Consider the following 26,004-nt stretch of genomic DNA (forward strand, 5'->3'; position numbering starts at 1 on the left):
GAACTAGCTCCCATTTATGATAAAAAGTCTCAACAAAATAGAAATTGAAGGAACTTTCCTCAACATAGTCAAAGCCATTTACAATAAGCCCACAGCACACATTATAATCGACGAAAAAAAACTAAAAACCTTCCCTCTGAGATAAAGCAATAATAAAATTTCTTATTCTTTCCACTTATATTCAACATAGTACTGGAAGTACTTGCTATAGCAATTAGGCAAGAAAAGATATTAAGGTCATTCAGGTAGGAAAGAAAGAAGTCAATCTCTTACTATTTTCAGGTGGCATATTATATTTAGAAATTTCTAAAGACTATTTAAAAATAACTCCTAGAGACAATTAATTTATAATGAAGTTAACAGAGTACAAAATTAATGTTAAAGCCCATAGTTTTCCAATATAAAACTAATGAAATAGAATAGATTTTTTTAAACTCATACTTAATTGTGCATCAGAAAATTTAGTACCTCAGAATGTTTAACTAAAGAGGTATTGAGGGGCCGGAGAGATAGCATGGAGGTAAGGCGTTTGCCTTTCATGCAGAAGGTCATCAGTTCGAATCCCGGCGTCCCATATGGTCCCCCAAGCCTGCCAGGAGCGATTTCTGAGCATGAAGCCAGGAGTAACCCCTGAGCACTGCTGGGTGTGACCCAAAAACCAAAAAAAAAAAAGAGGTGTTGAAAGACATATGTAAAGAATACTATAAAACATACTTCAAGAAATAAAAGAGGGCATGAAGAAATACATTCATGTATTTCTCCTGTATGTAGTATACATTAACTGAGAGGATTAATACCATCAAAATGGCAATACTTCCCAAAGCATTGTACAAATTCAAAGCAGTCCCTATAAGGATATCCATGACATCTTTCAAAGAAATAGATCAAATACTCCTGAAGTCATATGAGATAATAAACCACCCCAAATATCTTAAGCAATCCTTCGGGTGGGGGAGAAGATGGAAGGTATCACTTTCCTCAACTGCAAACTGTACTACAAAAGAGTAGCATTTAAAACAGCTTGATTCTGGAATAAAGACAGACCCTCAGATAAATGGAATAAAGTTCAATATCTTGAAACAGACCTTCTGTTGTAAAATCAGTTAATTTTTGATAAAGGAGAAAATATATGAAATGTTACAAGGAAAGTTGTACTTCAACAAGCTGTACTTGGAAAACTGGTTAGCTACATGCAAAAAAACATGAACTCGGACCACTTTCTAAAGCCATGCACAAAAGTATATCAGACCTGAAATCATAAGGTATAGAGAAAAACATAGACAGAACACTCCATGACATTAAAGGTAAAGGCATCTTCAAGGATAAAACAGCAAGTGATGAAAGGCCTAGGGAGTGCACCCCAAAAAAACTGCATTCTGAATCTGCCCAGCGACTGAGTGAGTAAAGTCTGGCTGGGGGCTGCCAGGCAAAAGCTGAGCCCTCTGGCCTAGGGAGGCTCTGCCCTGCTGTGCCTTTGAGGGCTCTGAGGACCTCAAGGGAAACCTTTGTCCTGCCTGTCTGTCTTTCATGAATACCTGAAGCTCTCCTCAGAGGCCTAGGGAGCACACACCCCAAAAAAATGTCACCTAGAGACCGCAGAAGAGCACGCGGCCTCGCACTCTTTCTAACCAATGAACCCAACCACAACACTCAAGCAGGCAAACACCATGCACAGAGAATGAAGACGATAGCTCGGATGACCTAAAAAATTCCAACTATCTGATTAATCTCACGGATAAGGAATTTAGAATAAAAATATGGAAGATGTTTGTAGAACTCAAAGAAAGCATAGATCAATCTGAACAGAACACAAAGACAGAAATCATAAAACTCCAAACTGAAATAACAGATCTGAAAAACATGGTAGCTGAACTGAAAACCTCAGTGGATGGCCTCTCCAGCAGGGTATCAGCAGCTGAGGACAGAATCTGCATGCTGGAAGATGAGATGCAGAAAAACTCAACACAGCAGAAGAAATTGGAAAAGAACCTTAAGACAAACAATCAGGCAATGAAAAAAGTACTCAAGGAATTCGAACAGATGAAAATAGAAATCTTTGATAAACTCAACAGAAATAACATAAGAATCATTGGAGTTCCAGAGGCCCAGGTAGAAGATACCCAGGAAGAATCACTATCAAAGACATCATCAAAGAGATACTCCCAGAGTTAAAGACTACATGCAATCAAATCCTGCATGCCCGAAGAATACCAGCTAAAAGAGAATCAAAGAAAAACATCCCAAGACACATCCTCGTTACAATGACAAATCCCACAGATAGATAGACTACTGAAAGCAGCAAGATCAAAAAGAGAAATTACATTCAAAGGAGTATCCTCAAGACTTGCAGCAGATATGTCACAAGAAACTTTCAAGGACAGAGGACAGAGGTGGGATATTGTGACAAGACTGAATGAAAAAGAATGCCTCGCTGAGAATACTGCGCCCAGCCCAACTCACATTCAGGTTTGAAGGAAGGATACATAGCTTCATGGATAGACAACAGCTCAGAAACTTCACAGATGAAAAACCAGCCTTAAAGGAAAAACTGACAGGTCTACTTTAAGACAAGAGAGACCAACAAACAAGCAAACTTATCTACAAAGATGACATTAAATCCTATGACAATCATCTCCCTCAATGTCAATGGACTAAATTCACCAATTAAAAGACACAGAGTGGCAAAATGGATCAAAAAGATGAATTCAACCTTCTGCTGCCTACAAGAAACACACCTGAATAGCCAGAAAAAACATGGACTCAAAATCAAAGGCTGGAGGAAAATCATCCAAGCAAACAACACCCTTAAAAAAGCTGGGATGGCCATATTAATATCTGATGACACAACTTTATACTCAGAAAAGTTGTAAGGGACAAAGATGGACACTATCTACTAGTCAAGGGATATGTGCAACAGGAAGAAATCAGACTATTAAACATATATGCACCCAATGAGAGACCAGCAAATTATGTAAAACAAGTACTGACAAATCTGAAAGAAGACAATAATAATACAATAATTGTGGGAGACCTCAACACTGACCTGTAAACACTGGATAGGTCAACCAGACTGAAACCCAACAAAAACATACTAGCCCTGAAAAGAGTAATGGAAGAAAGAGGACTAGTAGATATATATAGAACACTCCACCCCAAAAAACCTGGATACACATTCTTCTCCAATATACATGGGTCATTCTCCAGGATAGACTACATGCTGACACATAAAACATACCTTCATAAAATCAAGAGGATAAGAAATCTTGCAGGCTACCTTTGCTGACCACAGGCTCTGAAATTAGATGTGAACTACAAAGGCACAAAGAAGAAAAACTTTAACAATTGGAAATTAAACAGCCTGCTACAGAACAACCAGTGGGTCCAAGATGAAATCAAAGAGGAAATCAAAACTTTCCTGGAGACAAATGATAATGAAGACACAATCTGCCAGAATCTATGGGACACAGCAAAAGCAGTCCTGAGAGGAAAATTTATAGCTTTACAAGCACACATCAGGAAGGAAGAAGGGGCATACCTGAATAACTTAATGACACAGCTCAAAAAATTAGAAAATGACCAACAAAAGGAACCAAAAATAGGGAGACAGAGGAAATAACAAAGCTGAAAGCATAAATCCATGAGGTGGAAAACCAAAAAACAATCCAAAAGATCAATGAAAGCAGTTGGTTCTTTGAAAAAATAAACAAGATTGATAAGACCATTGGCAAAACTCACAAAGAAAGAGAGAGAGAAACCTGATAACCCGTATTAGAAATGAAAAGGTGGAGATCTCAACAGATATCACAGAGATCCAAAGGGTAGTCAGAGACTACTTTGAGAAACTTTATGCTACTAAACATGAGAACCTAGAAGAAATGGAAAAATTCTTGGACACTTATAACCTTCCACAGTTAAGTAGGGAGGATGTAGCATATCTAAACACGACTACCACTATTGAGGAAATTGAAACTGTAATCAAACATCTTCCCAAAAAGAAAAGCCCAGGACCAGATGGATTTACTAATGAATTCTTTCAAACCTTTCAAGAGGAGCTACTACCAATCCTAGCCAAACTCTTCCATGAAATTGAAAAAACGGGAACACTCCCAAACAGCTTTTATGAAACCAACATCACCTTGATACCAAAACCAGATAGAGATGCTGCCAAAAAAGAAAATTACAGACCAATATCCCTGATGAATGCAGATGCTAAAATCTTCAACAGGGGCCGGTAAGGTGGTGCTAGAGGTAAGGTGTCTGCCTTGCAAGCGCTAGCCAAGGAACAGACTGCGGTTCGATCTCCCGGCGTCCCATATGGTCCCCCCAAGCCAGGGGCGATTTCTGAGCGCATAGCCAGGAGTAACCCCTGAGCATCAAACGGGTGTGGCCCAAAAAACCAAAAAAAAAAAAAAACTTCAACAAAATCCTAGCAAATAGGATCCAATGCATCATCAAGAAGATCATACACCATAACAAGTAGGTTTCATCCCAGGAATGCAAGGATGGTTTAACATCCAGAAATCTATCAACATCATATACAACATCAACAACAAGAAAAATAAAAATCACATGATCATATCAATAGATGCAGAGAAAGCATTTGATAAGGTCCAACACCCAATCTTGATCAAAACTCTCAGCAAGATGGGAATGGAAGGAACCTTTCTCAATCTAGTTAAAGCCATCTACCACAAGCCAATGGCAAATATTATCTTTAATGGAGAAAAACTAAAAGACTTTCCTCTAAATTCTGGTACAAGACAAGGCTGTCCGCTCTCACTGCGCCTCTTCAACATAGTACTGGAAGTGCTTGCTATAGCAATCAGGCAAGAAAAACATATCAAGGGAATCCAGATAGGAAAGGTAGAAGTCAAGCTCTCACTGTTTGCAGATGACATGATAGTCTACTTAGAAAACCCTAAAGACTCTACCAAAAAGCTTCAAGAAACAATAGATTCATATAGCAAGGTGGCAGGCTACAAAATTAGCACACAAAAATCAATGGCCTTTTTATACACCAATGATGATAGGGAAGAGATGGACAACAAGAAGGCAATCCCATTCACATTAGTGCCACACAAACTCAAATATCTTGGAGTCAACTTGACCAAAGACGTGAAGGATCTATACAAAGAAAACTAAAAAGCCCTACTCCAAGAAATAAGAGAGGAAACACGAAAATGAAAGCACATAACCTGCTCATGGATTGGCAGGATTAACATAATTAAAATGGCAATACTCCCCAAAGCATTATACAGATTTAATGTGATCCCTCTAAAGATACCCATGACATTCTTCAAAGAAGTGGATCAAACACTTATGAAGTTAATCTGGAACAATAACCACCCTCGAATAGCTAAAGCACTCCTAGGGAAAAGGAAAATGGGAGGCATTACTTTCCCCAACTTTAAACTGTACTACAAAGCAATAGTTATCAAAACAGCATGGTACTGGCATAAAGACAGACCCATCAGATCAGTGGAATTGGCGTCAGTTCTCAGACAATGTTCCCTAGACATACAATCGCCTAATTTTTGACAAAGGAGCAAGAAATCCTAAGTGGAGCAGGGAAAACCTCTTCAACAAGTGGTGCTGGCAGAACTGGCTAGCCACTTGCAAAAAAGCGAACATAGACCCCCAGTTAACATCATGTACGAAGGTAAAATCCAAATGGATTAAAGACCTTGATATCAGACCGGATACCATAAGGTATATAGAACAACACGTTGGTAAAAACACTCCATGACATTGAGACTAAAGGCATCTTCAAGGAAGAAACTGCACTTTCCAAACAAGTGGAAGCAGAGATCAAGAGATGGGAATACATTAAACTGAGAAGCTTCGGCACCTCAAAAGAAATAGCGCCCAGGATACAAGAGCCACCCACCGAGTGGGAGAAACTATTCACCCAACACCCATCATATAAGGGGCTAATATCCAAAATATACAGGGCACTGACAGAACTTTACAAGAAAAAAAATCTAATCCCATCAAGAAATGGTGAGAAAAAATGAACAGATGCTTTGATAAAGAAAGAAATACAAATGGCCAAAAGGCACATGAAAAAATGCTCCACATCACTAATCATCAGGGAGACGCAAATCAAAACAATGATGAGATACCATCTCACACCACAGAGATTGGCACACATCACAAAGAATAAGAACAATCAGTGCTGGCGGAGATGTGCAGAGAAAGGAACTCTTATCCACTGCTGGTGGCAATGCCGTTTAGTCCAACCTCTATGGAAAACGATATGGAGATTCCTCCAAAATCTGGAAATTGAGTTCCCATTCGACCCAGCTATTCCACTCCTAGGGATATACCCTAAGAACACAAGAATACAATACAAAATCCCCTTCCTCACACCTATATTTATTGCAGCACTATTCACAATAGCCAGGCTCTGGAAACAACCAAGATGCCCTTCAACAGACAAATGGCTAAAGAAACTGTGGTACATATACACAATGGAATACTATGCAGCCGTCAGGGGAGATGAAGTCATAAAATTTTCCTATACATGGATGTATATGGAATCTATCATGCTGAGTTAAATAAGTCAGAAGGAGAGAGAGAGAGAGATGCAGAATTGTCTCACTGATCTATGGGTTTTAAGAAAAATAAGTCATTTTTGCAACAATCCTCAGAGACAATGAGAGGAGGGCTGGAACTTCCAGCTCACTTCATGAAGCTCACCACAAAGAGTAGTGAGTGCATTTATATAAATAACTAAACTGAAAAAAAAATAAATAAATAAAATGGGGCTGGCGAGGTGGCGCTAGAGGTAAGGTGTCTGCCTTGTGAGCACTAGCCAAGGAACGAACTGCGGTTCGATCTCTCAGCGTCCCAGATGGTCCCCCCAAGCCAGGGGGGCTTTCTGATCACCTTGAGCATCAAATGGGTGTGTCCCAAAAAAAGGAAAAAAGAAATAACTACACTGAGAACTACCATAATCATGTGAATGAATGAGAGAACTGGAAAACCTGTCTAGAGTACAGGTAGGGGTGGGGTTGGATGGAGAGAGATTTTGGACATTGGTGGCGGGAATGTTGCACTGGGTAAGGGGAGGGGTGTTCTTTACATGACTGAAACCTAATCACAATCATATTTGTAATCAAGATGTTTAAATAAAGAAAAAAAGAAAGAAAAATAAAACTCTAAACAATGACAAATTTTCCTATTCAAATGAGAATCCAGGCACCCTGAATCAGGTACACAGAGCAATGAATACCAACCTGCAGAACTGTACAAAATTCATGTGAAAAATATGTTTTGCAATGCAATTTCTGTTGTTGGAATGACTTTTTGTCTATAATCCAAGTTCTAAATAATTTATAGGTCATGTTATGAAAAAGGTCGTATTATTTTATTTTCTAACCTCTGAATTATCTGGTTCTTCTGCATTTACTAATTTGAAGAAAATAATAATGCTAAATGCTTGTCCTAACCTCTCATTTAGAAAATTCTCTGATTGCCTTTTGTTAAAATAAAAATTTCCATTGAGAACTATCATAACAATGTGAATGAATGAGGGAAGTACAAAGCCTGTCTAGAGTACAGGCGAGGGTGGGGAGGGGAGGAGGGAGATTTGGGACATTGGTGGTGGGAGTGATGCACTGGTGAAGAGGGGTGTTCTTTACATGACTGAAACCCAACCACAATCACATTTGTAATCAAGGTGTTTAAATAAAGATATTAATTTTAAAAAAAAGCAAGTGAAGATAAACAAAGGAGACTACATTAAATTAAGCTTCAGGAGCCTAAGCAAAGGTACAGCAGGTAAGGCACCAGCTTTGCATGCAGCCAACCCACATTCAATCCCTGGCATCCCATATGGTTCCCCAAGCACTGGCAAAAATAATTCCTAAGTGTAGAGCTAGGAGTAATACCTGAGCATCGCCAGATGTGACATCACCCCCAAATTAAAGACACTTTTGCATCCCAAAGGAAATGATGACCAGAATACAAAGTCAGCCCACAGACTGGGAGAAATTATTTAACAATAATCTGATAAGGGACTAATATCAAAGATATATGAGGAACTGGAAGAAATTTACAAGAAAAAAAAAACATCCAATAAAAAATGGGGAAAAGAGATGAACATAAATTTCCTCCATTGAAGGAATACAAATGGCACATTAAAAAATGCTCAGCATTGGGGCTGGAGAGATAACATGGAGGTAAGGTGTTTGCCTTGTATGCAGAAGGACAGTGGTTCAAATCCCGGCATCCCATATGGTCCCCAGAGCCTGCCAGGAGCGATTTCTGAGCGTAGAGCCAGGAGTAATTCTGAGCGATGCTGGGTGTGACCCAAAACCCAAAAATAAATAAATAAGATTTTTTTAAAAATGCTCTGCAGGGGCTGGAGAGATAGCATGGAGGTAAGGCATTTGCTTTGCATGCAGAAGGTCATTGGTTCGAATCCCGGCAGCCCATATGGCAGGGGTGGCGAACATGCGACTCTAGAACCGCATGCGGCTCCTGGCCAAAATGAATGTGGCTCTTTGCCTCTTCTCATTATTTTGTATACTGTGGCTCTTTGCTAAGTTTGGATTTTGTTCTGCTGCTTCTGAGGACGGAGGGACCTCTGAGGAGAGATCTCTGAGTGTGTAGTCCCGCCCCCAGGCAGAAACAACTGCATGAGCCAGGGAGCATGGGACCCGGGTGTCACACATTGGGTCACATCTGGCTGGTAGTTTAGTGTGGAAGATGCAGCACATCCTCACCATCACTGCGGATTTTGACCCTCACTCAAAATGGCAAAATGCATTATGTGTTTAATAGATTATTGTTAAAATTAGATGCTTTTGTGTGAGTGTTTGTTTTGGCAGGTCACTGTGTGGTGTGGCTCTCTGACTCTCACAGTTTAAAATTTTGGCTCTTTGTGTCGAATTTGTTCGCCACCCCTGCCATATGATACTTCGAGCCTGCCAGGAGCAATTTCTGAGCATAGAGCCAGGAGTAACTCCTGAGTGCTGCCAGTGTGACCCAAAAACCAAAAATAAAGAAAAAAAAAAAAAAGAAAAAGAAATGCTCTGCATTACTAATCCTTAGGAAGATGCAAATCAAAACAACAATGTGATATCATCTCACACCAAAGACTGGCACACATCAAAAAAAAAACAAGAACAACCAGTGTGGGTGCAGATTGTGGGGAAAAAGAGACTCTCATACACTGCTGGTGGGAATGTCAATTAGCCCGGCCTTTCTAGAAAACAGTATAGACATTCCTAAAACAACACAAAACATGGAGCCAGAGTGATAGTACAATCAATAAGGCGAACACAGGATAGACCCCAGTTTAAATCCTGGCATCCCATATTGGTCCCCCTAGCCTGCCAAGATTGACTTCTCAGCACAGAGCCAAGAAGTAATCCCTGAGCACAGCTGGGTGTGGATCCCCCACCCGCAACCCTCTCCCCCAAAGAAGAAAACCTAGGACTTCCATTTAACCTAGTAACTCTTGGAATATAATCTAAGGGTCCAAAAAACAAAATGAAAAAAAGACATTTACACCTGTTTTCCTTGCAGCACTATCCACAATAGCTAGAAACGGGAAACAACCCACGTGTCCAAAGTATGTGACTGGGCTGGAACAACACTACAGTGAAGAGGACATTTGTTTTGTGTGTAGCCAATCCAGGTTTGATCCCTGACATTCATTTGGTTCCCCAAGCTGACCAGAACAATTCTTGAGTGCAGACTCAGGAGCAACCCCTGGGCATTGCAGGGTTTGGCCCAATAACCAAGAATAAATGACTGGACTAAAAAACTGTGTGTGTGCATGTGTGTGCGTGTGTGTGTATACACAATGGAATGTTACTCAATGATAAGAAAAGATAAAGCCATGCAATTTACTGCTACATGAGGGAACTGGAGAATATCATGCTGAGTGAAGATACTCAGAGGCAGAGAGACTAACACAGAATGATCTCTCTCATATGTGGGCTATAAAGAAACAAAAAAAGAAAGGCAAAGGAAATGAAGAACATGAGAACAAATCTTCAGTAGAAAATATGTCATTTGAAGGTGCTGGACAACAGGACCAAGGGTGGGTGGATGTTTATGGTGTAGTGAAGTGTTCAAACAGGAAGTTCAAACAGGTGGTGCTAAAGGTTATGTAATAAAATGTTATGGATGAAACCCTAACAGCAATAGTACAGTAAGCCATAGTGCAAAAAGAAAAAATATATATATATAAATTCCTTCATAGAAACAAACTGGTAAGTGGGAGGCAAATAAGGGTGGGGCATTGGTGGAGGGAAGTAGACAGCAGTGAAGGAATTAGTATTGAAGCCCTGCACGCAGCTGACCCAGGACAGACCTCAGTTCAATCCCTGGTATCCCATATGGTCCCGCAAGCCAGGAGGTGACTTCTGAGTGCATAGCCAGGAGTAACCCCTGGGCATCACCAGGTGTGCCTCACACACACACACAAAAAGAAATTACTCCTGGAGTAATATGCTCAGAGACCATATGGGATGCTAGGGATCAAATCCTGGTGGGCTGTGTTCAAGACAAATGTGCTATTGCTCCAGTTCCAATAAAATAATTTTTTTTTGGTGGGGGGAGGCAACACCCGGCAGTGCTCAGAGGTTATTCCTGGCTATTTGCTCAGAAATAGCTCCTGGAAGGCACGGGGGACCATATGGGACGCTGGGATTCAAACCAACCACTTTAGGTCCTGGATCGGCTGCTTGCAAGGCAAACGTTGTTGTGCTATCTCTCCGGCCCCTAAAATTAATTTTTTTAAATCAGGGGCTGGAGAGATAGCACAGTGGTAGGATGTTTGTGTTGCATGTGGTCGACCCAGGAGGGACACAGTTCTATTCCTGGGATCCTACATGGTCCCCCAGCCTGCCAGGAGCAACTTTTGAGTGCAGAGCTAGGAGTAACCCCTGAGCACCGCCAGGTGTGGCCTAAAAAACAATTAATCAATCAAGTTTAAAAAAAAAAAAAGAAATCAAAATATAGAGAAATGTGGGTAAAACTGTTCTTCAGAGCAATCTTTTTAAAAGTAAAAAGAAAAATTAGTAAGATAAAATTAATAAGATGTGGAAAAGTTAACCGAAATGGTACAAAATGTATAAATTTCAAAATGCTTTTGTTTTGGCTTATGCTAAGTTTAAAAGACTAATTGAATATATAACATTTACATGAACATTTTCAACACTTTTTGAGATATATATCTTACCAACATGTTTTCGCCCATTCAAGTATATGATTTAATGTTTCTATTCACAGAATTGTGCGAGTAAAACTTCTGTGTGTGAGGGGTGGGGTGGGGTTTGGGGTCACACCCAGCAGTGCTCAGGGGTTATTCCTGGCTCCAGGCTCAGAAATTGCTCGGGGCAGGCACGGGGGACCATATGGGACGCCGGGATTTGAACCAATGACTTCCTGCATGAAAGGCAAACACCTTACCTTCATGCTATCTTTCTGGCCCCGAGTAAAACTTCTAATTTATCTATTTTAATCTTTTACGTCAACTTATTTCACTTTAGTGGTAAGGGAGATTGAATCCATGCAAGATTACATTAATTAACATCTCAGCTATATGTCAAACTTTTAAAATAACTCCAAGGGTCAGAGGGCTAGTATAGGGGCAAGGCACTATTGCAACTCCAACTGGCCAACTACAGTTTGATCCCGGCCACCACTTATAATCCCTATCACCCTTATTAACCCCTGGAATGTCATCAGGAGTGATCTCTGAACACAGAGCTACAAGTAAATCCTGGGGAGAACTGGGTGTGGCTCAAAAAATGAGGAACCCACACCCACTGGCAGTTCTGGCCATACCCCCCTCATAATCCCAGCTCAAACTGACCAATAGTCTTATTTCTTTTCTTCAATTTGTCTCTTAGGACTTTTCATACAACCGAATAATACCATGTCCTGTCATTCTCTATTAAATATAATTATGCCATATAATATATGTCTCTCTTGGAACTATTTTCTTTTCTTTTGCATAATGCTTTCAGGGGTCATTCATATTGGTTCATTCATATTGTAACCAGACAGTTACATCACTTCTTTCTTGTTTCTAAACAAGTCTACTGGATAAATAAGCATATTATTTATTCAGTACTTACCAGCTAATATTTATTTGGGTCTTTTTAATTTTTCATTAATACAAAGAATGCTGTTGTAAGTATTTGTAAAGAAGTTTTGTTTTATGTAATTTTTTTTTTTTTTTTTTTTGGTTTTGGGCTGTGCTCAGGGGTTGTGCTCAGGGTTACTCCTGGCTCTCTGCTCAGAAATAGCTCCTGGCAGGCACGGGGGCACCATATGGGATGCAGGGATTTGAACCAACCACCTTAGGTCCTACATCGGCTGTTTGCAAGGCAAACACCGCTGTGCTATCTCTCCGGCCCTGTAAATATGTTTTTACTTCTCCTTTGACTATTACTAAGAACAGAAATGCTGAGTCATATGGTAACTATATGTTACATTTTGGTGGGAAGACCAGCAAACAGTTCTTAAAAGTAGAATTTTAGAAGCCAGGAATATGGTTAAAAGGGCTGGAGTGCCCTTTAAGAGGCACTTTAAAGGGCACAGTGGCCCCAAACACCAATGGAGCAATTACCTTTTATTTTCATGCCTTATTGAGCTGTGCTTGGATCATTCCTGGAGTCAGATGCCAAGAGAAGTGCCTTAACCCCTGTACTATTTCTCTGGCCCAGAATTTAGCATTCTTACCAGCAAAACATAAATGTTATAAATGAAAGTCTAGAACATCTGAAAATACATTATATTTTGAGAAGCACAGACAGTAGTCAAAAATAACATATGCATGAAAAAAATGAGAAGGGAAGCAAAGAAAGGCACTTTATAAAAGTGTTGCTTAATAAATTGGACAGTGGGTATTTAGTTTTGTTTGTTTGTTTATTTATTTATTTATTTATTTATTTATTTATTTGGTTTTTTGGGCCACACCTGGTGGTGCTCAGGAGTTACTCCTGCTACTTTTTACTCAAGGGTCATTCCCTGCGGTGTCTGGGGAACATATGCAATACCAAGGATCAAACCAAGGTCAACTGTGTGCAAGGCATACACCCTTACCCACTGTGCTATTGCTCTGGCCCCTTTTCTTTTACTGTTTTATTTGATTAAAGAATCTTGGTTTACCAAGTTACTTATAGTTAAGTTTTAGTCATATAATATTTCACCACCAATCCTGTTACCAGTGTCAATTCCCATCACCAGTGCTTCCCAAACTGTCATCCCCATTCCTTAAGACACACCCCCTCCCAGAACAGTGGATATTTTAAGTTTTTACTTTATTTTCAACATATTTTTACCCTGATTCTGTAATCAAAATAAATTTAAAAAGTAAATGTTTATGCTTCAACGGATTGATAAATAAAGAAGTAGTGATTTATATATACCCAGTGGAATACTTACTCAGCTATTTAAAAAAATAAAGTTGTGGGGCCGGAGAGATAGCATGGAGGTAAGGCGTTTGCCTCTCATGCAGGAGGTCATCGGTTCGAATCCCGGCGTCCCATATATGGTCCTCCCGTGCCTGCCAGGAGCAATTTCTGAGCCTGGAGCCAGGAATAACCCCTGAGCACTGCCGGGTGTGACCCAAAAACCACAAAAAAAAAAAAAAAAAAATAAAGTTGTGCCTTTTAAGACATGAATAGAATGTGATGTGATTATGTGAAGCAAACTAAGTCAGGAAGCAAAAGACAATTACCAGGTGGTTTTTACTCATTAAATAGAATATAAATAATTAAGGCAAATTGGCAAATACTACAAAAATAACTCTTAGAAGTCTGAAAATAATGTTGTTACCAGAGGAAAAGAAAATGGGATAGGTGGGAGGAATGGATGAAGGGAACATGTTCATAGTGTGATGACACTGAAACTTGGGTGGCTGATGTGGTAAGAAATTTATATATACATATATGTAAAGCTGTATTCCCAAAGTTTTATGATCTTATGAGCCAATAAATAATAAATTAAGGTAGAAGTTAAAGCAATATTATAGAGTAAGGAGGAGAGTGTGCTTGCTGCTGATGCTAGTTCAAATCCTAGCATCCTATATGGGCTCCCGAATCCTGCCAGCAGTGATCTTTAAATATGTAGCCAAGAGTAAGCCATAAGCAACACTAAATGCTGCCCTAAGCTCTCCATTCCCAGAAAAAAGCTAATAAAAAGGACAAGTTGATTTTGGGGTAGAGACACAGCCAGCAATGCTCCTACTCTCTCTTGTCTTACTGTATTTATTTGGTTTTGGGAAGCTATATCTAATAGTGCTCAGGGTCTACATCTGGCTTTGTGCTCAGAGGTTGGTCCTAGCAGTACTGAGGGACCCTGTGATGCCAGGGATCCAGCTGGGATCTCCCATACACAAATCATGCAATTAGCCCTTGGGTATCACTCTGGCTCCTATGATACATATATGTCCAGACTTTCCTGTGCATGTATACAGGAAAAAATAATCTTAAATTATGAAAAGCTAGATAAACTAGAACTATGTCTATGAGCTATCAATAGAGCACCCCCCCAAAACTACAAAAGTTTAATGTTATGGCTCTGTCCAACTTATTCCATGAAAAACTAGATGTGAAATTACTTACTGGCTCTGAAAAGGCTAATTAGGTTCTAGAGGTGAAAGACAACACTAAGGTCAGTAACTCTCTCATGTACTAATCAGATAAGTCATTACACAAGGGAGAGAAAGAAAAAAGGAACCAGAACTGAATTAGATGTCATCCCTGCTCCTTTTCAATAGGAAAACACTAAATTACTTCTCACTTCTCACAGTGAAATACACTGAATATACATTCCCCACCACTACTTATATCTGTTTTCATAAATATACACTTATGCCAATTTTAATAGCTGTATAAATGGATTATTATATACAAAGTGCCTATACAATTTAGTGAGATGCTATCAGTAAACTGGTTCTAAATCCACCAGTTACTCAGTCCCTCCTATATACTTGATCTACACATTAATTTTAATGCCTTAGACTAATTACAAACTAATTAAATTGTCATCAGAATTTAATGCATCAAGCCTTCTAAAATGTTTTATAACATAAATATTTTATCTATAATTTCCTTCGGCTGGCCACTACTTTTCCTCTTCCCCTCGATTCTCTGAACAAATGCAGGCTTTATTATGGCAGGAATTACTATGATTACTTCTAGTGCAGAGAATAATACTTGCACATAGCAGGTGCTCAGTAAACATTTGTTCATGGAATTGATGAATGATGCTGGCTGCTTCTCCCTCTCCTATTACCTGAGAAATGTGGGAAACAGTAACAGATCATATGACTAGAGTATCTGAACTCTAAAAGCTTTAATGATATCAAATATGGCCCAAGGTTCTCAACGTGAAAGCTCACCACATAGAGTGATGAGTTTAGTTAGAGAGACTACTACACTATAATGACGATGTTAATGAGTGAAAGAAGTATGAATGCCTATCTTGAATACAGGCAGGAGGGAGATGGGAGGTATTGGTGGTGGGAAGGTTGCACTGGTGAAGAGGATGTTCTTCTTATGACTGAAACCCAACTACAATCATATATGTAATCATGATGCTTAAATAAAGGGGAAAAATATGGCCCAAGGAAATCTGCAAAGTCTGGAAAGCAAGAGCTTCATTGGTGAGCAAGTAGATAAGAATTCAACCAGCTTTCTTGAGGAATCTCCATATTGTTTTCCATAAAGGCCAGACTAGAAGGCATTCCCACCAGCAGTGAAAGAGTTTCTTTCTCCCCACATTCCCACCAGCACTGACTGTTCTTGTTCTTTGAGATGTGTGCCAGTGTCTGTGGTATGAGATGGTACTTCATCATTGTTGATTTGCAACTCCCTGATGATTAGTGATGTGGATCATTTTTTTCATGTGTTTTTGGCCATTTGTAGTTCTTATTTGAGGAAGTGTCTGTTCGTTTCTTCCCATGTTTTTGATGGGGTAGATTTTTTTTCTTGTTAAGTTGTCAGTACCTTCTATATCTCAGATATTAGCTTCTTATCTGATGGATATTGAGTGAATAGTTTCTCCCATTCAGTGGGTGCCCTTTGTATCCTAGATACTATTCCCTTTGAGGTGCAGAAGCTTCTCAGCTTAATATAATCCCATCTGTTTATCTCTGCTTCCACTTGTTTGAAGAGCAATGATTTCTCTTTGAAGATACCTAAAGTCTCAATGTCATGAAATGTTTTACCTATATGTTCTTCTATATACCTTATGGTTTCAGGTCCGATATCAATGATTTAATCTTTGTGTATAGTGTTAGATGGATGGCTGAGTTTTTGCATGTGGCTGACCAGTTGTCCCAACACCACTTATTGAAGAGGCTTTCATTGCTCCATTTTGGATTCCTTGCCCCTTTATCAAAGATTAATTGATTGTATGTCTGGGGAACATTCTCTGACTACTCAAGTCTATTCCATTGATCTGAGGGTCTATCTTTATTCCAATACCACGCAGCTTTAATGACTATTGCTTTGTAATACAATTTAAGTTAGGGAGAGTGATGCCTCCCATATTCTTTTTCCTAAGGGTTGCTCTAACTATTTGTGAGCATTTATTGTTCCAAATGAATTTCAGGAGTGTTTGATCCACTGCTTTGAAGAATGCCATGGATATCCTTAGAAGAATTGCATTAAATCTGTACAATGCTTTGGGGAGTATACCAGTTTAATAATGTTAATCCTCCCAATCCATGAACAGGGTATGTCTCCATTTCCTTGTGTCCTCTTTTATTTCTTGAAATAAGGTTTTGAGTTTTCTTTGTATACATTTTTCATCTCTTTAGTTACGCCAAGGTATTTTGTGTGGCACTGATGTGAGTGGGATTGTTTTTTTAATGTCCATTTCTTCTCTATCATTATTTGTGCATTATAAGGCCATTAATTTTTGTGCATTAATTTTATAGCCTACCACTTTGCTGTATGAATCATTGTTTCTAGAAACTGAGCTCCCATATGATCCAGCTCTACCACTACTAGGGATATACCCTAGGGACACAAAAACATAAATCAAAAAGACCTTCTGCACACATATATTCATTGCAGTACTATTTACAATAGCCAGAATCTGGAAACAACCTAGATTCCTGACAGCAAAAGAATGGCTAAAGAAACTGTGGTACATATACAAAATGAAATACTATGTAGCTATCAGGAGAAATGAAGTCATGAAATTTTCCTACACAAGGATGGACATGGAAACTATTATGCTGAATGAAATAAGTCAGAAGGCAAGAGACAGACACAGAATTGTCTCACTCATTTATGTGTTTTAAGAAAAATAAAAGGCATTGTAATAATACACAGACAATAGAAACAAGAATGGGAAGTACCAGCCCATGATATGAAGCGAACAACAAAGAGTGGTGAGTTCAGTTAGAGAAATAACTATACTGACAACTACCATGACAATGGTAGTGAGTGAGAGAGATAGAATGCCTGTCTCAAATACAGGCTTGGGGTACGGGAAGGAGGAAGATGGGGGACATTGGTGGTGGGAAGGTTGCACTTGTGAAAGAGGGTGTTCTTTTTTATAACTGAAACCTAACTACAAACATGTTTGAGGGACCGGAGAGATAGCATGTAGGTAAGGCATTTACCTTTCTTGCAGGTCATCGGTTTGAATCCCGGCGTCCCACATGATCCCCCTTGCCTGCCAGGGGCAATTTCTGAGCACGGAGCCAGGAAAAACCCCTGAGCACTGCCGGGTGTGACCCAAAAACACACACACACACACACACACACACACACACACACACACACAAAAACATGTTTGTAATCACCATGCTTAAAGATATCATTTTTAAAAAAAAAAAAGAATATTTAGGAGCCAGAGAGATAGCATGGAGGTAGTGCATTTGCCTTGCATGCAGAAGATGGTGTTCGAATCACAGCATCCCATATGGTCCCCTGAGCCTGCCAGGAGCGATTTCTGAACATAAAGCAAGGAGTAACCCCTGAGTGCTGCCAGGTGTGACCCGAAAGCCAAAAAAAAAAAAAAAAAAAAGAATATTTAGATTAGGGCCAGAGCCATAGTGCAGCAGGAAGGGTGTTTGCTTTGCATGCTGTTCAATCATTGGCATTCCTATATGGTCCCCCTAGTCCACCAGGAGTGATTCCTGAGTGCAGTCAGGAAATAAGCCCTGAACATCAGGAAGCCTGAGTTCCATTATCAGTACCTCTAGTAACTAGTCCCAAGCATAGAGATAGATGGGAGTTGACCCTGTCTACCACTAAATGTGATCCTATCTCTAAAAACATGTATCAAGTGGAGCCAGAGAGATAGCATGGAGATAAGGGTTTGCCTTGCATGCAGAAGGATGATGGTTCAAATCCTGGCATCCCATATGGTCCCCTGAACCTGCCAGGAGCAATATCTGAGCGTAGAGCCAGGAAGAACCCCTGAGCGCTGCTGGGCGTGACCCAAAAAAATGTATCAAGTATACTATTTATACTATTTATAATGCATAAAAAAGTAAATTTGCATGAAAATATAAGGAAATCACTGACAAAAAATGAAATATAGTTCAATTTAGGCAGGAAGCAGTAGAGTTGGATTTATAAAGGAATCAAAGGGAACACCTTGATTATTAACTAGAAAAAATCTGGACTTGAATTGGGATTTAATTGTTTTGTAAATACCTGTTAAACTTTATAATTAAGAGTTTTTTTAGTTAATTTCATTTATGGAGGAGTGGTGCTCATGAGATAAATTGGGATTGGCAGGATGCAAGACAAGAACTTTAACCCGTGTACTATATCTCTCCAGCCTCAACTTTTTAAGTAATAGAGCCAGGTATACATTTGTTTTAAGCATTTTACAGAAAGCATATACTTTACACTAAAGGTAACAAATTATAATTTAAAATGGACAACACATATGAAATAAAAATTAATTAAAAAAATAAAAGAATTCAAGCAGCAAGGATAAAGCTTCACTGGCAACACCAAGTGGTGATACTATGCAACAGCACTAGTAGGTTTATACACTTCACCTTTCTTTACCAAAGGGAAATGACAATACCTTTAACAATAACAATAGTATCAGATACATGAGGGCGGAAATGCCTCAAGAATGAGACAAAGGGATCCTTTTCTGGTTCATAAGCATGATGATTGGGTGTTCACATGTTTGTGTAACATGTGCCTCCTTTAAACCTTGTTATAACTTTGGAAAATTACCTCATCTGATGTGAGGGAAAAAAAGACAAAGAACTTCTTGTACAGCAAGAACTTTTTGCACAGGTGACTAAGTTTATATCTTGAGTCTAAAGAGCAAATAACTCATACAACATATGACCTACCAACTTCATGTTTATCTTTTCATTTCCTGTAAATATTTTTACTGTAAAGAGAAACAGAACATTACCATCATCCTTAGTCTTTAGAATCATTATCTTTTCAGTGTTCAGAAATACTTTGGAATATTAAAGTCAGCCATCAAAGTCGGAGAGTTAGTAAAAAAAAAAAGGTAAGGAGGGCACTTGCCAGGAAACCAACACAAGTTCAATTCCTACCACTGCATATTGTTCCCCAGAACCACAAAGATCTCTAAGTAGTACCACTGAAATTGAACCAACACCTGCCCCTTCAAAAAAAAAAAAGCCCGGGGGGGAAACATCATATTTTCTTTCATATACACACAATTTATATTATAATTTGTATATAGGTAATTTTTTTTTTGGTTTTTGGGTCACACTCGGCAGCGCTTAGGGGTTCCTCCTGGCTCTACGCTCAGAAATTGCCCCTGGCAGGCTCGGGGGACCATATGGGATGCCGGGATTTGAACTACTGTCCTTCTGCAAGGAAGGCAAACACCTTACCTCCATGCTATCTCGCCAGCACCGGTGATTTTTTTGTTTTGGGACCACACTTGGTAGTGATCTAGGAACCAACCATATGGAGTTTTGGGATCAGATCCAGGTCAGCAGCATGCAAAGCAAGAGCCTTACTCACTGTACTCTCTCCAGCCCTGACAGGTAAATTTTTTTTCTTTTTTTCTTTTTTTTGGAGGGGGGTTTTGGGCCACACCCGGTGATGCTCAGGAGTTACTCCTGGCTATGCGCTCAGAAATCGCTCCTGGCTTGGGAACCATATGGGATGCTCTGTGCAAGGCAAACACCCTACCGCTGCTCTATCACGGCCACCCAAATTTTTTGTTTGTATTTGGTACATAATATGAGGCAGGTAAAATATTTTTATAAATTATTTATTTGTAATTTATCAATTCCAACTTCTAGGAATCTTTGCTTTAACTTCTCTGAGAAACCAACATTGTCAATTACCAAATCTCATCAGATAAACTAACACATACATTTGGGTCTGATTTTGGACCTCTAATATTTCTGCTAGAACTCAGCTTATGACTGTCTTTTCCATACTGACCATGTAGTATACAATTAAATTTGATGTCAACTTGATAGTTCCCCAAATCCATCCAACAGTTTCAAAAGTATCTAAATATAATATTTATTTGCATTAACTTTTATAAAAATAGAAAAAGTCTATTTTTTATCCAGCACAGTTTATTTTGTACAAATATAAGACTCACAATTACTCTTTTTAAAAAAGCATATAATCTGAAGACTTTATAACGGCCTGCCAAAAAGGATTTCATTTTTCAAGAGAACTATAACAGTTAAATTATGTACTTAGTATTTTGAACACTTAGAAAAGTTTAAATGTTATAATTAAGGTACATTCTTTTACAGCATGTCACTTTGCCAAGTATTGGGGCCGTATCTGATAATATTCTGTGCCAAATGCATGTGGGGAGAGAATTTAAAGAGATCTCCTGGGGCCTGCTAAATTTCAAGGGCTTAGTGGGTGTAAGTCAAAACATTTTATCACCAGGTTTTGATTGTTGCACATAGAGAGCTACAAATAACAGTGAAATACTTTACAAAGATTTCAACTGTATCATGAAAAAAATCACTCCATCAATACTTAGAAGGAACAAAAAGTTTCTCCAACTATACAATCTATTATGTTCAGTATACAGCTTTATGAACTTAAGTCTATTAAAATTTTTAATAAAAAATTTTTACCCACTGGGGGTCAAAGAGGGTACAGCAGGTAAGGTATTGGTTTATACACAGCTGACCTGGATTCAATCCCCTACATCAGGGGCTTAAACTCGCGGCCTGCGGGCCATTGGTGGCCCTCCGTACAACATTTTGTGGCCCTGCCCTAAAGGAATCATTTTTTGTCTTGTTTTGTTTTAGTTGTTTGGGTCACACCCCCCAATGTTCAAGGCTTACTACTGACTTTGCACTCAAGGATCACCCCGACTTTGCCTCCTGCGGCCCCCAGGTAAATTGAGTTTGAGACCCCTGCCCTACATCCTATATAGTTCCCTGGCACTGCCAAGAATGAATCCTGAGTGCAGAGTTAGTAGTAACCCCTGAACATCACTGGGTATGATAAAAGTTCTATCCTTAGTTTTTTAATTATGGGTCAAAAGACAGGTAGGTGTTTGCTTTGCATGAGGCCAACTCGAGTTCTACTCCAGCACCCCATATAGTGTCCCAAGCCAACCAGGAGTATTTCCTGAATGTGGAACTGGGAGTAACCCCTGAGTACAGCCTAAAAAATTACATAAAAGATGAGACCATTGAAGTTCCTCCTTCTATATTTGGAAATAGAAAACCATGACTGCTCTAATTCCCATGACAAAGTTTCTGATGTGAGTGTGTGTGTAAACATTTTTTAAAAAGACTATTATAAAGGTAATTTTGTTCAGGAAGTAAATAATAGGCAGTGCAGAACTGAAATCTAGAAGTAAAGGAAATATGAAGTGAACTTCTTGATACTCGAGTTTTCTGCCTGAGAAACTCCAGTTTTCTGCCAGATCTCTACCTTTCTTGTCCTAACACAAAGAATTAACTATGTACAACAGCTGAGAGGCCATAAACCACTTTTTTGACAGGGACTAATCATGGGTAGTCATTGGAGTCAAGGGCTAAGCCACATATAGAATGAAACTCTCTAAGATGCAACAGATAGGACCCACCGCGTAGTTGAAAGGTTGTGCAGTCTTTGGAGCTCCTACTGCGGACACAATCAGTGTTAATGTGTTCACAAAACTCTTATGCTGAAGTACTATGGCTATCAGGCACTCATGCTGCTATATCTGAAGAACTGGACTCTAAAGAATCAGGTTTAGGGGCCGGAGAGAAAGCATGGAGGTAAGGCATTTGCCTTTCATGCAGAAGACCATTGGTTCAAATCCTGGCATCCCATATGGTTCCCCAAGCCTGCCAGGAGCAATTTCTGAGTGTGGAGCCAGGAGCAACCCCTGAGGGCTGCCGGGTGTGACCCAAACCCCCTCCCAAATGAGGTTTAATTGATGTCATAAAGATACAAAGAGATACCAGGGCATGCACACGCACATGCACTCACACATAAATACATACATGCACACACCATACACCAAATATTAGAATTAGGAAAAAAGTAAAGGAGTCAGAATATATTTTTTAAGAAATTAAAGCAAAAGACATAGTCATGATAACTAAGAAATGCTGAGTACTTAGCTAAGACATGAAAACTATAAGAATGGAAATACTAGAATGATAAATACATCATATCAATAACAAAATATTCACTGATTAGGCTTAATCAAAGATTGAAGATTTCAGAAACAGGGTTGCTTGAGTGCAAAAGAATTTAGTAAATTTAAAGAACAGAAAAAATATTACTTGTAACAATTGAACAGAATTTCATTATACTAGTTTTTAAAACTTGCTCTATAACAAATTACCATAAATGAGTAGTCTGAAACATGTCATTATTATTAGTTCATGGTTCTGTAGTTCAAAATCTAGACAGACTTGTTTGAGTTCTAAGTTCATTGCTGAAGAATAATCATTTTATTAGCACCTGGTAACTATATCCCTTACATGGCAGAACTGTATGTAAAGAGGACACTATCTCTACACCAAATCAGAGTTTAGATCTTTTGTGAACTGTGCATGGAATTACTCCAAATAATCACAGACAATATCCACTGTATGACCTCTGAATAAGTTTTTTTGTTTATTTAGGAGTCATATCCTGCAGTACTCAGGGGTGACACTTGGCTCTATTCAGAGGTCTCTTCTGGAGGTGCTCAGAGAAGTATGCCATGCAAAGTATTTTACCTGGACCTTCTGCATGTAAAATATGTGCTCAGTTCACTGAGCTATCTCTATAGCCTTCTGAATAATTCTTATACCAAATGTAACAGAGAATCACATAAAAATGAAAGGTCAGGGGCCATAGTGGTGGTGCAATCACGTCTGACCTAGGATGGACTGCGGTTCGATCCCCCAGCATCTCATATAGTCCTCCAAGCCAGGAGCAATTTCCGAGCGCATAGCCAGGAGTAAACCCCTGAGTGTCACCAGGTGTGGCCCAAAACCAAAAAAAAAAAAAAAAAAAGAAAGGTCATATCATTAAGCCTATAACTGAATACAATATAAAAGTGTATAAAATTTTGTACTATACATTAATACCTTAGCAATACTTATAGTTTACATGATATTCTGGTTTTATGTATTAATAAGAAAAAAACATTTTTATGAAAAATTATAGAACTCGGAGCCGGAGAGATAGCATGGAGGTAGAGCGTTTGCCTTCCATGCAAAAGGACGGTGGTTCAAATCCCGGCATCCCATATGGTCCCCCGTGCCTGCCAGGGACGATTTCTGAGCGCAGAGCCAGGAGTAACCCCTGAGCAAAGCCGGGTGTGACCCAAAAACAAAAACAAAAAAATTATAGAACAGGGAAAAAACTAGCCAAACATTTTTTTCCCCAAAACTAAAGTACTGCGTAGCATTAATTTGATATCTAACAGGAAACAACAGCTGATAGCTTTACTAAAGATATAAAAAATGTTTGGGCTAATTCATTATAAGCTAATTCTGTAGCAGCTAATTTTTCTCATTTATAAATAAATCATGTATGCTTTCACTATTAAAATAATTGTGTGGGGAGATATCTCAAAGAGTTGAAGTGAATGCCTGGCAAGACAGGATCCAGGGCTCAATTACCAGCACCTCCTCAAACACTGCAAGTTTGTGACGTAGCAGGGCAGACCACCCCAAAACAAACAAATCTACAAAATAGCCCCTGAACATCACCAGCTGAGACACAAACAACAACATGTCATAGAACTCAAAGGTCCAAGCAAATGTGTGGTATGCAGAAAATCAGGTTTGATTCCCAGCACCACTTGGTTCCCCACCACTTGGAGAAGCACTAAGCTTAGAGCACAGAGTGGTCCCTGAACACAACTAGTGTGATCTCCTTTCCCCCTCCCCCTCAAAAAATCTACGAATAGTAAGTATATATGCCTACTGAGTTTCTGGAAAATACAATTCTTATGTAATTAAATTTAAATTTAAATGTCTAAGACTTGATAGATTATACATATTTCACCTCCTAATTTCACTGATTCTACTGACAACATAGCGAGCGTTCTAGGGCCCAGCTTATGAAAGTCTGAGAAATATTTAGCAAGAGTGAAAGGTTTCAGAACTTACAATGGCCATACATAATTAAAACACAATCTTAACACCAAATCCAAAGTCAATGACAACACAATCGATACCCAATCTACAAGCAGCTAGACACAGAGAGGACCACTTATACTAGCACCCTGGGGGGGGGGGGGGGCAAAGGAGGGGTATGGGATGCATTCTGGGAGCAGGGGTGGAGGGAAGACAACACTGGTGGTGGGAATGCCCCTGATTCAATGTCACTATGTACCTAAAGTATTACTATGAAAGATTTGTAATTCACTTTGGTCACAATAAATATTAAAAAAAAAAAAAAAACAAAATAAAAACAAAAACAAAAAACACAATCTTGTGATGAGGCCTAGGGATTTCCAGCAGTGTTATACATGATTCACTGAAGGAAGTCACAAGTGGGACATGTTTACAAAGTCCTACACTAGAGAAACTGGGAAAAATACTTTTTTCACTTAATTCTCCTCTCTGTACAATATTTTCATTGGTTTGGGAAATTTATAATTGATATTTTTTTGACAGTGCTGGGATTTAAGCCCAGGGCCTCAGACATGCAAGGCAATAACAATACCACTAAATGACATGCCCAGAATTTTGTTTTGCTCTGTCTGGATTTCACAACTAGGGGAGCTCAGGGATTACTCTGTGCTCAGGGGTCCCTACTGATGGTGAGGATGTGCAGTAAAGGGGACTGAACTGGAGTTTGCTGCACACAAGGTAAACACGTTAGCTACCATATTGTATTTCTAGACCCATCTCCAGACTTTTTATTGATGCAAATCTTCAGTTTACTCTGAGCAAAGAAATAACAGAATTTCTACTTAAATTACATTGTTCATGGAACTGGGAAGCAACTAAGCTGGGTGGAGCCTTGGAACCATAAGCACCAGTAGGGATGGCCCAAAAGACAAATAAATTACACCATTTGTAGGATCTAAAATGAAAACCTTGTGGTGCTGGCCAAGTCTACAGGGGTACAAACTGCTGTGTCAGTTCAATCTGGGCATTGCATAAAACCTCCAGCACTTTCGAAAGAAACCCCCTCCCCAACACAGAACCAAAAGTAGCCCCACAGCACTGCAGGTCTGGGACCCCAAACACCTCCCTCCATTTACAAGTAAATACAATGAAAACCTTATAGCTGTAAATACTAAACAACTTACATAAATTAAGCTCTCTTTACAGAAGATAAATAGAGAAGATATGATAAACCACTTCAATCCAAATATGGCCTTTCTTGTCTTTTAATATTACATGTTATGCAATTTAAAGACAAGGGGATACAGGGCCATTTTTGTATTACTTCAAGTTCACTTTTTCTTTCTTGGCTTGTTCTTCTAGAATGCTGTTAGGTAACAGCCATGCCCATTCAACTTTTCAACTGGGTACAGCCTCTACATGAGGCAACAGAACAAAATCATAAATGTAACAAGTATAATCTGTATTGCAACATCAGGAAACTTCACATTCACAATAGCTATCTATGA

General features: G+C 39.1%; 1 protein-coding gene and 1 non-coding gene across 2 annotated transcripts in view; one reads left to right on the forward strand and one right to left on the reverse strand.

Annotated features, from left to right (window-relative positions):
• STAM2 (signal transducing adaptor molecule 2) overlaps window positions 1-26,004 on the reverse strand; it is a 90,541-nt gene that overhangs the window by 55,739 nt on the left and 8,798 nt on the right. The gene's annotated exons all lie outside the window — the stretch shown is intronic.
• On the forward strand, window positions 19,094-19,198 carry LOC126010267 (small nucleolar RNA U13). Its single transcript, XR_007496366.1, has one exon. It is a non-coding gene; the product is annotated as a small nucleolar RNA U13 (small nucleolar RNA).

Source organism: Suncus etruscus, chromosome 5 (assembly GCF_024139225.1).
Source record: "Suncus etruscus isolate mSunEtr1 chromosome 5, mSunEtr1.pri.cur, whole genome shotgun sequence".
NCBI classification, from domain to species: domain Eukaryota; kingdom Metazoa; phylum Chordata; class Mammalia; order Eulipotyphla; family Soricidae; genus Suncus; species Suncus etruscus.